The following is a 13,179-nucleotide window of genomic DNA, read 5'->3' on the forward strand; positions in this document are numbered from 1 at the left end:
GGAACACTCACAAGTTTAACTGGAAGTCCCTCAGCTGTCTTTCTTCCTCCTCTTGGGGCAGCCACACAAGAACATTTTATCTTTTGTTAGTTAACCCAGAATCGTGTATCGGATTTTAAAAGAGCTAACAAAAGGAAGGAGCAGATAAACACACATCACATCATCCCTACAGCACCCTGCAGGTACGTGACAGAGTAATATCACATAAACTGTCAATTTTTGCTTCCATTTCCAGAGCTACAGGCTCCAGTAGATGCTGTGCTGGTCCCAGACCCTCACAGCAGAGCGCGAGGGCAAGGGAAGAGCTTCTTGCAAGTGTGACATGAAACGTGGTCAAAGCTGGAACTTCCCCCCCACCAGCTGCAAGCGTCCTCACGTGAACCATATCTCAAGTCCCTCAGAAGTCTGGACGTGATACAAGAGGCATTTCCACTTCTGTCCATCACAGGAAAAAACAAAGGCCCTCAAGTTTAGTAAGATACCGGGCCCGTGAAGCGTCTTGCTGTCCGTTTTGTGCAAACTTCACGTCCGTGAAGGTGACAGACCTCCATTTTCAGTGAACACAAACAATGAAGATCAGACTCTGAGCAACATTAATGTGAATGTGAGAAAAGCACCACCTTATGGGGTTCTTGTTGCCTAGAGATCATTATTAGCAAAACCATTTTTTCCTTAGTCTTTAGAACTCCCACCAAGCCACCTACGTTCCTGAAAACTGAGCTTTCAGAATTAGGCATCTACATTTCTTCTCCTCCTGCCCCCACGCTGCAAAGTTGTCGTTGCCACTCGTTGCTCGTCCCATCCCTTAGAAGCCAGCTAACCACACCGGCCCGAACATGGCGTGACGCGTCAAGACTCTGAAACACAACGGAGAGCAGCTGACGTCCCTTCAGAGCTGCTCGTCTGTATCTGTTTCCACTTGGATCACATTTCCGAGATTTTTCCTCAAAACCCCAGGGAATGACAAGCTATGCCTCATTTTTAAAATAAGCCTGACACACAAGAGATGCTGAGAGAGCTCCGCAGCACTTGGTGCAGAGTGAGGCAGCTGGGTGCTTCACCCCGTATTTTAAACGCCGACAAATCTCTCCTTGTGAGACCTGTTCTCATGAGAAGCCTGAATTTCTGACACACCAACGTGTTAATCCTGCACGTGCAAGACGCTGCCATCATCACAAAGCTACCCTGTGCAAAGGCTTTCCTTTGACTCGGAGGTGCCCGAGGCCAAGCACGCAAACCCTAACTCCTCGGGTAACTTGGCTGAAACAAACAAAATAGACACTACTTTCCATACGTCAGTAAATACATGGCATGTTCTGTTTATTTTGCACTTATTTATCATGGAAACAAGCTCTGGAACGTCAGTGTTTGGAATGTCAAAGACCTCTCTCCGTACAAAGCTCCTGGGACAGCGCCTTTGGTCAGCGACCACATAGCGCAGCACGCCTGCGCCCTCCCCAGCTTGGAGGCCAGCGGTCCCTGAGGGATGGCTTGGGTCACCTCATCCCACGGACCCGCCGACAAACGCGTACGAGGTGTCCATTTTCAAAGGGCTCATCACAGAACTGCTCCACGAGTCCCTTCTCTTCCTCCTCCTTCCCGACCCCTGCGTGGCAGAGGTCAAAAGCATTTTGCAATATCCCATAAAAAAAATCCCGAGCCCCGTAGCTGCAGCGCTCAGCCTTTTACTGTAACCCGCCCAGCTGAGGTTTGCCAAGTCTCACGAAACCTCCCCTGCCGCAATTTGCTGAGCAGCCGTGCAAGACAAAGGAGACCCTTTAGGAAAGGAGCAGTAGGCTTCCTTCTGATCTATCTGGGATTTAATTTGCTGTTGAGTAACCATGCTGAATGCTTCCTAATGAAGTTCTTATAGATTTACCCAGCAGGGTAATTTTGTTAGAAATGGCAATCGACTACAACTTTCATCCTGAAAGGGGCACTGAATTAAGAATTTTAAGTAAGTGTACATTTTAGGATGATTAAGCCGGTGGCTGTTTCGAACCTCCTGCAGAGCCCCAGCAGCGCACACAGGTGGTTACCTTCAGGACTGACTTGACAGATATTTTGTCATAAAACAAACAAATAAAGCTTTTCCACGCAACCTCTGTAACTACTTCTGTATAGTCCGGTCCTGAATCAGTGAAACTTGTCACTTCTGGAAACCCCCTGAAGCACAAGAATTTCCAAGTTCAACAGAAAAAAGTTGCGTGGATGTGCCCCAATTTCCCTACAGAAGGGATCAGGGCAGAGAAGTGAGTTGTGTGCTAGCAGCCAGGCCTGAACCACAAGAAATTACCCGTGACACCGACAAGTGCTAAGAGAGTGCTCAGTCCTCTACCCTACAACTTTTATCAGGAGCGCATTCTAGTACCCTCCTGAATTGTGGTCTGAAACAATTTTTTGCCTTTCCCTTCCTACTTGCATGACATTTTTAAACAGATGTCCATTTGCGTTTAATGTTGTATTCTTTGTTTTTCACCATGCTAACCAACCTGTGCTCAGTGAGCACATTTAAAAGCTGAGACCCCGATACTGAAGGTTATGTTGATTGCTCCACTCCCCGCTGCAGGAAGGCTGTATGTGTGCTGACACACCCCAAAAAGCAGTCGAAGACCATCATAAAAAGGCGAGCTGGAGGAGGTCTTTCAGGAAATACATGTATTTGGTTTCTTTTTATTTGCTTTCCAAGCCTTTGCTGTTTGCATTCTCGGTCCTTCTGAAATCAGAAGATCACTTTTAAAAATGAAATAAAAGGATTGCAAGAGGCAAGATAGTCAGGGCTATCAAGGTAAGAGTTTTACACTCTTTTGTAAGGCTTTCAGGGGAAAAAAAAAATCTTTAAACACATCTTTCTTTCTGACTTTTGGATTGCAAACACTTGAGCCTCCTTCCTCTTGCAGACACAAGAAGAAGCAGAGGTCAGGGGGGAAAAACCCGAGTCTACAAACACCACAAGTGGCTCGTTTATTTTGATAGCCTAGCCCTGGTGGAAGTAAATAAGCAGCACACGCGGCTCATTCCCATCCTGCAGCCCGCCTGCCCAGCCGCTGCGGGGGACGCCTGCCGCCGAGCCCGCCCGTTTGAAACATCTTCACTCCAGCGCCGGCTTTGTCTCCACTTTAGGGATGCTTCCTGCAAAACCCAGGGCACCCGCCTTGCTGGGAAGCCCGGGGTAGAGGAGGCTGAGGCGGGACAGCCCCCGAGGCGCTGGCTCAGCATCCCGCAGCGCCCACCGCATCCCTCAGCCTATTATCCGTTTATTTCCACGCAGGTCACCGCGCTCGCCTTTGTTTCGCTTCCTCTCCTCGCACCCCAAACCTACCGCCGCCACCGAAACCGAGGGGGAAAGAGAAGAGAAGGGGAGATGCGGGGCGACCCCCCCGGGACAAGACCCAGCCCCGCGGCGCCCACCTCAGCCCCGCGGCCGCCGCCGCCGCCCCCCACAAAATGGTGGCGCTCCGCCGGAGGCGGCGGGCGGGCGGGGGGCCCCCACTCACCTCGGCGCCCTGCCCCAGGACCCGGTGGCCGCTGCCGCCGGCGCTCCGGAGCTCGCCCGGGCGAGTGGGAGAGAAGAAGGCAGAGCCGGGAGGGAAGGAGGGAGGCGCCGCGGGGCCCCGCCCGCGGCCGGGTGGGTAGCGGGGGGCCGGCGGCTGCCTTTTGTCAGCGCCCCGCCGTGCGTGCTGCCGGGGGCCGCCCTTTGTCCGCCTCCTGCCCGCCGGCCGCCATCCCCCCGAGCACCTGCAGCGCTCGGTTCTCTCCTTCCCTCGTCCCTCAAGCTGAGAGGGGCCGGGGAGGGAGCCCGGCGGGCACCGGAGGGAGGGGAGAGGCGGCGGCCGCTGGGAGCCGCTTCCCGCCCGTCGCCGTTGGGACTGAGGCGCCCGCCCCCGCCGGGTCCCTCGGGGATTTTTTGGGGAAGGGGGGACGAGAAGTTTCTCTGGGGGCATTGAGGCGAGGTACGGGGTCACCCTCAGCGAGGAGAGGCCGGCTTTGGGGCGCTCACAGCCGGCCCCGTGAGGTGAAGTCTGTGGCTATAGGAAAGCAGCTGTCACCTGCGGGAGCCCTGCCCCGGCTGGGCGCTGTGCGTTGGGCTGGGCGCTGTGGTGACCTGCGGGTTAATGGAGGCGGAGATGAGAGAAGGTGATCAAGTGGCCTTCACGGCGGCCACAGGAGACTCTGTTTGCCGGGGGACACTCCGAATTGCAGTGTGCCACAGGACTGAGTAACCCCGCTGCTGCCTCTAAGCCTCTGACCCTGCTACCCCGACTGTGAGATGGGGGATTCTGGAGAGAGATTCGGATAAATCACCATATATTTTTTTTCTCTCAGTACCTCACAAGGACGTCTTCAGTGTTGGTGAAAAATATCTGGCTGGTTGACCAGGGAAAAGGGCCTGCTAAAAATGACATGAAAGAGCAGAGAGAGGACACCTTAACTTGGAGATACTGCCCAAAACAGCTCTGAAAAGAGAGTCTGCAGAGGAGAGAGGAGACATCACTTCTGTGGTCCCCCATGCTGATTGTGTCTCACATCAGAGCCTAGGGACTGACTTAGGGTTTCAAGTACTAGGTCAGACAAGAAGACTGAGTGCTTTTTGATTTAGCGGGATTTCTGCAGAAATCTTTGCTCAAAAGACGGTACAGTGGTACAGGCTAGTAGTATGAGAACTTGTGGAAGAAATTTATTTCATTATGAATAGTCTTTCGTTTGTTTCCTCTCAAATATTGTTTGTTCTGCATTAAATAAAATATACTTATCAATATAACATTGGCTTTGAATAAGGATGCTATATTCCATATATACTCTTGGTTCTGGCTGTGCCAAGAAGCTAGGATGGATTTCATCAGGGAAGCAGTTAACTTTCAAGCAAATGTCAAGAACAGGTGCCATTTAGGAGTTCTGAAGACATTAATAAAGTAAGCCTCTGAAGCAAATCTGTGCTTTTACATTACAACAGTTGAAGGTGAGAGTGGGTTGGAATGAGGTTAAGATATCCATCCTAAATAAAAGGAGTGGCTTGGGACTCCCAAGAGCTGCAAAACAATCAAGTCTTACGGCTTAGGCAAAAACTGTACCACTGAGCTTCTTCAAATGCAGTATGTTGTGTTTCTTGTGCCCTGGCAATTTGAAAGTGCTATCAATAAACACTGGGGCGGTTTCGCTGATTTTCTGAAATTTCTCAGCTCAAACAAAAGCTGGGATGAGAAAGCCCCGAAGGACCTAATAAATGCTGCGGTGCCGGACATGCTGTTGCACAGACATCATAGGCAATGAAAGGACAAATTCAGTGAGGTGTTTGAGACTTGCTGTTGCAGCTGTGCTTTGGGAGTGAGGGTGGGGAAGACAGATGACCGTTTTCAGTGGACGGGCTTTGGCTCAGGCATTAGCTTCTCCCGGCTTAGTGCCGGTGCCTGTTGCTAAATTTATCCAGAACACCGTGAAATATAGGTTTACTTGGTTTACTTCAAATTGTAAGGAGGACATATACCAAGGTGTATGAATGTGGAATTGCTGTTACGTGCCCTGTACTGTGACTCTACACGTGTGCTTCAGGAGAAAGAAGAATTAACCAAGATGCTACAGGAAGACGTTCTCTTAATACGAGCTGTTTCTACCAGCTACGATGTCTGGGCCGGCTGCAAAATGACAACAGGTTGGTTGTCAGGAAGAGGTTATGTGAATTGTGTCCACCATGTATCTGAAGGCTTTCTTTATCATAGGAGCTATGTCCTGTATGGGATCAGCATCTCTAAGTTCTTAGTAATCTGCCGAGAAAAATATGCAGAAAAGTAGGCTTCAAAGCTTTTAGTTATTTAGAAAAGTTCTTCAAGCTCTGTTAGGAAGATTTTTGAAACCTTCTGAAAATAAAATAGCCATAATTGTCCAAAGAGAAAAGGAAATTCAAAATATTTTTTAGATAGACTGATAATAATTCTCTTTTTTATAGTAAAGGCAATGCATAGTGAATGATGGAGAATAAATTTCATTTAAAAAGAGGCAGTTTGAAAAGAGAATTATAGCGACTGAGACATGTACAGCAAAGCACTGGGCTGAATGATTTATTCGCAGCTAATATCACTGAAGTGCGACTGAAGTGGGAAAAGATGGAGAGCAGACTGTAGAGAATCCCATTGGTAGGCTGCAAAAATTCCATGTTTGTGCAAGATGTGAGCAAAATGTGTTCCCAAAAAACCTCGCCTGTCTTCTCGCTGCACTGCAAACATTAACAAACATGACTCATGGGCTCAGGGGACACTGCACAATCACACACTGCTTTCTGATGGTTTAAAGTATATCTAGAAATTCCTCCTCCTCTGGTATGAAATATTTACCTTAATAAAAATCCGAAGAACCCACTAAAAATAACAGCAGCTTCTCCATAAATAATAGAAAAACTCTTGGTTTCAGGCATATTCAGTGGCTGAATATTTGAGCTGGATGACGTAGAATAACCAGAGTAGCCTATAGGTGTCCTTTTAGCCTGTAGTAAGTGAGATTTTATCTAAAGAGCAGAGCTGAAGGTTCGGCTGGATGATCCTTTTGTGTCACTGAGATGCTCTGGTGCCAATCGGAGTGCTTAGTGAAACCCAGGACGAGTGCCATAAGAAATGGGATTGCATCGAAAGGAGCTGGTTTGTGGAGGAATCCAATGCACAGGTCACTCAAATGTGCACATTGACTAAGACAAAATCTAATTAGCTACAAGGAAAGAGAAATGTGCACACCAACTGCTCTTTGATGCCCTTCCTGGACTGGTTTAGATCAAAAAGCAGCGCACGTGCTTGGGCTTTACAAAACAGATGGTGAAACGGGAGACTTTTTACCTGGCCCTGGAGCAAAACTGAAATCCTCATTTAAATTCAGCTTGGTTAGGCTCCCAGCTGGAGACGCGGGCTCCCAGCTCGCTGCTGTACCAGCTAGGAAGGCGGGCACTAGCAATAGCGAAGATACACTTCAATCTTATAAGGTGTAAGAGAAATGAGTAAACCAGGACGAAAACTACCTATTTCCAGGGAATTAGCTGAAATGGGGGAATCCTGTGGTTGGACCTGTCTATTGGGAAGCCCTAGGAAATCTGTAGCAATGGGACCAGGGACCAAGGGAAACTGTGGACCCCTCACTATAGCTAATGCAGAGGAAGTCTCTTCATTTCCAGGCGCTCCTTTCCTCGAGCTCCACAATCCCAGCACCCCGCACATGGCACAAAGTGGCTCCCCACAGGCACGGGCAAGCATCTCCTCTGCCTTGATCCTGCAAATAGGTGAGATTTCTAGCAAGATCCCGCTGGAAGTGGCCGTGGAAAATCTGTCCTGTTGTTTTCCTCAGGGGCTGGCACAGTATCAGATTCTTCCAGCTTCTGGTGCCTGTAAAGCATCTGTGACGTGCAGAGCAAATGATTCCCTTTCCTCTCCTCCCTTCCTTCCTTTCAGGGTTACGAGAGTCAGGCCAGGCCCCTCGTTAGCCATCCCACATCCACGAAAGGTGCTGGGCGGACTGGGAGATCTGTCTGTAAGCTGGCACGCTGAGTACATCTGAAGGGAAGTGAGAAGATTCCCGGCCTGGAGTCCTGTGACGCTAAAGATGCTTAGGGCCTACAAACCCCTCCTGCCTCAGGCTGCAACGTCCACACCTTGGCATCTAAATAAGATTAGTCCTAATCTGTGTATTGGGGACACGGCTGCAAACAACAGAAGTCATGTGGGAGGATGGGGTTGCAAGCCTGGCGTGTGCAGGAGCCCCAGATCCTACTTTTACCTTTCATGTTTGGAACTTGCATGTTTCTATTTCTGCAGTATCAGAATGACAGAAGGTATTGAGAGTATTTTGCCTTTTTTTTTTCTTGGACATGGATGTGAAACATCCTATGCTGTGTACGTTTTCTCTCCCTCCTAGTTAATATTTTTCCTGGCTTTTCCAAGAGTTTCAAAAATAACTGGAATCCTTAACAGAGTTCACTGTGGTTGCATTCAGTACTGTTGCTTATATTTGGACAGTAAATACGCTTTTAATGTCTAACAAACAAATGAAATACCTACTGAAGGACTTGAGCTGAATGTCGTGGTCACCAATCTGCAGCTGTTCTTAGCGTGCCATCCAACAGAGAATCTTCTGCTGGCTCTGTGGGGAGCTCAGGTATCTGCATGGGACTGGAAACACGGTGTGCTCTGGGCTGCAATGTGTCAGGAAGGGATGTCAAAGTTCTCTTCTGCGGGAAACGCAAACTGTGGATCAGAGTTTTGGACTGTGCACCATGAAACGCCTGAAACAAAGACTGATAGTTAAGGAATTAAGTTGCAAGGGGCTGGACAAAAGCATGGAATTTCTTTAGAAATGCCAGTAAAGAACAGCATGTTAGTTTTGACTGCATCCAGTGTGGTGGTAGAGAATAAATTGGATTTGCAGCCGTGAGCCCTATGAGAAGAGCGGTGTAACACGACAGAAAGATGACATGTCTGTGAAATGGTCGTGTAAAAGATGAATCGCAGGCAAATGGTCAAATGGCCAGACGTCAGATTGACAGGTCAATCCACGTGAGAAGACGAGTGACCTCTGTGTAACGGAAATTTATTTTCAGGCTACTGTAATACTTCCTCAACTCCCAAGCCAACACATTTTAATATAGCATCTGTAGTGTCCGCACACAGACGATGAGAAGACAGGAGAGTGACAAGAGTGTCACAGCATTTGTAGTGCCTGGCAGCAGCTGCATGGGCTTTTGCCCAACATCCACTTTCCTCCCTAAGTCAGCACAACTCCTACCATGCTGCCTTGGCTCAATACCTGGGTAAAATTGTTACGATAAATCAGAACTGTTAAGTGTGAAAAGCAAGGGGAACGTAAATCTTCATAAAACAAAGCAGTTAAAAAGTTAATGGGGTGGTTAGATATTAACCTTATGAAAAACAAGAATACCTTCTAAAAAACAATCATTTACTGCTCTAAAATAGCAGCAGCTCTTAAACAAGGGGTAAGGGAGGAGATTTCTTGGATGAGCACATTAGCTGCCAGTAAAATTAAGATATTCTCACAGCTTTCTGTATTTTAATGTTCATACATATTTGGAAATAAAGAATTGGCAGATGGTTCTCATGAGTTACATCTGGAAATAACAGATACCAAAGCTGAGTGTGCGGGTATTATTCAGATAGGCTAAGGAGAGTGACATGTTGCCAAAAGTTTGCTGGAGGATACCACCATGATCGATGCAGAACAAGAACAGCACGAGGGAAATGCATCTTTCAGGTATGGACAGGAATTTCCATGGGTGTGTGGGAGAATTTAAATACCCATTGCCTTTCCATGTTGCCAAAATTCTAGGATATGGGTAGTTTGCAGTAAATTCAATGGGTTAAAAATCCCCTTTTCCCAATACCTTAAAATTACAACTTTTAATAACAAAAACAATTGAAAAAGTCCCATCAGACCACAGATCCTCTTGAAGGTGTGGGGAGCTGGGGGTCGGCCTCTTCTCACAGGTAACTAGGGATAGGACTGGAAGGAATGGCCTCAAGTTGCACTGGGGAGGTTCAGGTCAGAAATGAGGAGCCATTTCTGCTCAGAAAGAGCAGTCAGGCACTGGGACGGGTTGCCCAGGGAGGTGGTGGAGTCACCGTCCCTGGGGGTGTTCAAGGAGAGGTTGGACGTGGTGCTTAGGGACATGGTTCAGTGGGTGACATTGGTGGTAGGGGGATGGCTGGACCAGGTGATCTTGGAGGGCTCTTCCAACCTTAATGGTTCTGCGATTCTATGATTCTGTGAACTAACATACATGGATGCTGTAGGGAGAGGGTTTGTTTCCAAAACACGTACAATTTTAGCAGAGGAAAGGCTGGATGGAGGTTGAGTCTGAATGTGCTCAGAGACCTGGGAAAGCAACAGGGCTGGATGAGGAGGAAGAGAAGAGAGCGACCACCTCCCACGTGGGATTCCCGTGGGAAAGCGCCCTCTCACAAAGCACTCCCCAGCTGGTATCTCCCCCAGTGAGGATCCAACACAGAGCTTGTAGCAGGGGTTCATTGCACTGGAGAGACTGTGAAGAGAAAGAGACGGAGGCGTGGAAAGGAGCCTCCCTCTCCTCCTTTCTCTTGTGGTGTGTGCACGGCCAAGTATTTTTGGATAGAAGTGACCTGAATGCTCCTCTGAGGCAGATGAAAAGAGACAAAAGATCTCTGTCTTTCTCATTACCACGTACTGGATTAGGCTTTGCTCAAATGTGGAAGGAATGGTTTCCTGTACCCCAGCACGTCAGACACTGGAAAAGAGTGCAAGAAAGGGAGATGTAAAAATATGTGTCCCCTTTCTTACTTAAAGGGAGAACAAGAATTCAGCGGGCACTGAAGTTCAAAACACTAATCAAATGCTTTAGAAAGGACAATTCTCAGTTATAGAGAGTAAGAGTGTCCGCATGTTTTGTGTTTGAGGAAACACCTATCCTAATATGTCCTAAGCATTTTACCAGTGTGTATACATTGTAAGTGTAGTTAAACTGCGTCAGGATGAGGTAAGTTTGAATGAATGTATCTGTAAATGTAGATCTGTAAATGAAGTCCAGAGCCTTGGAGCAAGGTGGATTCCAAATCCTCCGCTTTGGGACCTCCTGACTCGCTGCATTGCCATACAATCTACAAAGGAGGGATCTTCAGCTTTTTTTGCAGCTGGACCAGTCCCCTTCAGTACAATGACACACAAATACCTGGTGCAATCATTTCACAAACCACAGCTTAAGTTTTCAAGATGCTTCTGGTCTTTTAGGCTAAACTACTACATATTTTGGACTTTCTAAGTTGAGCCACTTTAAAACCAAGTGAATCCCAGTAGTTACTGAGCTGCATCACTGCATCAGGGTTAAGCTTTGGTCTTGTGCCTGAAGTCCCTGACAAGACAAAGTTTCTCTTTCTGAGCTCTAATTTTATCAGAATAAGAGAACACAATCCCTATTCATAGCTGGGAATACAGTTAGAATTCAACCTAATTAATACTGACAACTCTCTCTAGCTATGCAATTTATAATCACCTTAGAGGCAAGCTGCTCAACAATTCCTGGAAGAATATTCCTGCTACTGGGTTGGAAGCATTTTCTGAAATGAAAGTCAGCATAGCACTTGATGCTGTTAAATGAATCCAGGACTTTTTTTCCTTCTTTTCTAAAGCTCAGTATTTATTGAATTGCTAGATCACATTAGCTTTCAGATCTGGCAGTGGTTTTGACATTAACATTTCAGTGTCAAGCATCTTTACAAAGTACATTTATAATCTCAAGGTGAGTGTTGATGTGCTTTTTGAACAACAACTAGCATTGCTTCCCTCATTAGGAACAAGAAGCATATTCTGTTTTTCACCCATTAAGTATGGAAACTGGATGCTAACAGCTCTTCCTGGTATAATCTGAACAGTGAGCCTGTGAACCTAAAAGGACACTGCATCCTAAATATTTTTAAAAGCTTAACGCACCAGGAGGTTTCTTAACTGAAATAAATAATAGAAAACAACAACAAACCTTTGGGTGGTTGAAAATTTAATACTAGTCCTATTTGTCTCCTTTAACTGAAAAATAAAGACTTAAATTATTAAAAGTCACCACTATTACTTTACTGCAGACTCATCAGTTAAAAAAAAGAACTGAAATACTGTAATTTTCAGATAAAACACATCCAAACATATGTGGGGGACATTAGGCAACTTATAAACTGTTCTGTACAAAGAAAGGGGTTAATGGCTGTTTTTGTTCTTATCCCTATCTTACCATTTCACAGTGCAAATGGAACCTATGAATGGACATGGTTTTTGCTTTAGCATTTGAATGAAATTAAAATGAAAGGACCTGTAAGTATACGTAATGGAAACACAAAACAACAAGGCTGTATTAGAACGCTCAAAAATTATTTTTAACTTCCTGTTGAGCACCAGCTGAGGAAATCAGAATATTCATAAAGCATATTCATAAAGCAAAACCATGAAATTTCAGTCTGTCTCCAACCTATTTCACTTCATATCAAAATCAACCTCTTCAAACATTTTATTGAGCAGTATTGCATATATTGCAGGAAAAATTGTAGGCTCATTGTAGAACAGAAGAAACAGTTTTAAAGTAATTTACAATGTAACTTACTAAAAGTGCATCATTTAAAGAGCTAAAGGAAAACATATGGTATTCAATTTAGAATTAATACTGTTCAGAAATCCCTTTCTGTTCTTTTTCCTTTAAACAATTATACATTTTTATATGCAAAATAGAAAGCTGGCTACTTTCAAGGTAATTTGTTCCTCTTTCTACTGTGTTCCTCCTGAAATCCATACGCATCACATTCTTTTCCATTTACTATTTATCTAATGGCAATTTGTAGATTTTTTCTTCATTACATGAAGAACGGGAAAAAACATCTTCCATATTTACCTTTCTCCCTCAAACTACCTTACCTAGAAGCTCACTCAGTAGAAAAAAAAACAACAAAATTTCTTGATGAACAGAAGGGAGATGGGTAAATATGCTTGCATATTGTTTGATAAAAAGTTCATATATGTGCAAAATCATTACTCTAAAATCTTTATTATGGGAACTGAGAAAGCAATATACAAACAATGTGCCTAAGCACCAAGAAAGAGAGAGGCACCTAACCCAGTGCTCTGAACCGCTTTGTAGAAGCACTCTAGGATAGCTTCTGTCTGACTGCACGAATACATTTGCTGGCATAATCTGTAATGGTTTTGAAAGTACAGGCACTCTCCCATCATACTGTACCACCAACCAAAAGAAAATTATGTTTTCTGTGCAGTCAGTCTATTTTGTAAGAACACCGCTACCAACTCGGATGGCAAAGCAGATTGTTTTTGCCTTTAATTCTGTTTCTTTAAACTGCCAACATTGCAAGAGAAAGGTGAACTAGCTCAGGGCACCCAGGACAGCAGAACTGTAAGGAAATAAAGATCTCCTCATGCGTAGCCTACTAGCTTAGTTTGTAAAGAGCTTCAGCACCTACCCAATCTATGTGGCAGGAGCAAAGCTCTCCTAGACTGAGTAGTACCTGGTACCTGGTAGTAGTCTCCTGGTACTGAGTTGTGCTAGCTTTGCAACACCCCCCTCACACCGTTCATCTTCTGGTCTTCTCTGACAGGCTATGGGTAGTCTCTGAAAATAAATGCGACTACAAGCATATTCAATAACAGAGTCAGACACTCAATCCA

General features: G+C 45.9%; 1 protein-coding gene across 14 annotated transcripts in view; it reads right to left on the reverse strand.

Moving 5' to 3' along the window:
• Window positions 1-3,639, reverse strand: part of MCF2L (MCF.2 cell line derived transforming sequence like) — a 162,106-nt gene extending 158,467 nt beyond the window's left edge. For 8 of the 14 annotated variants that reach the window (XM_040559208.1, XM_040558978.1, XM_040558728.1 and 5 more), the window contains exon 1: window positions 3,498-3,595. The gene's annotated coding sequence lies outside the window, so the exon portion shown is untranslated. Of the gene's footprint in view, window positions 1-3,497 lie in introns of all 14 variants that reach the window. The other 6 variants (XM_040558238.1, XM_040558325.1, XM_040558394.1 and 3 more) reach the window with 6 other exon arrangements.
• Between the last annotated feature and the right edge of the window lie 9,540 nt (window positions 3,640-13,179).

Source organism: Cygnus olor, chromosome 1 (assembly GCF_009769625.2).
Source record: "Cygnus olor isolate bCygOlo1 chromosome 1, bCygOlo1.pri.v2, whole genome shotgun sequence".
Lineage (NCBI taxonomy): Eukaryota > Metazoa > Chordata > Aves > Anseriformes > Anatidae > Cygnus > Cygnus olor.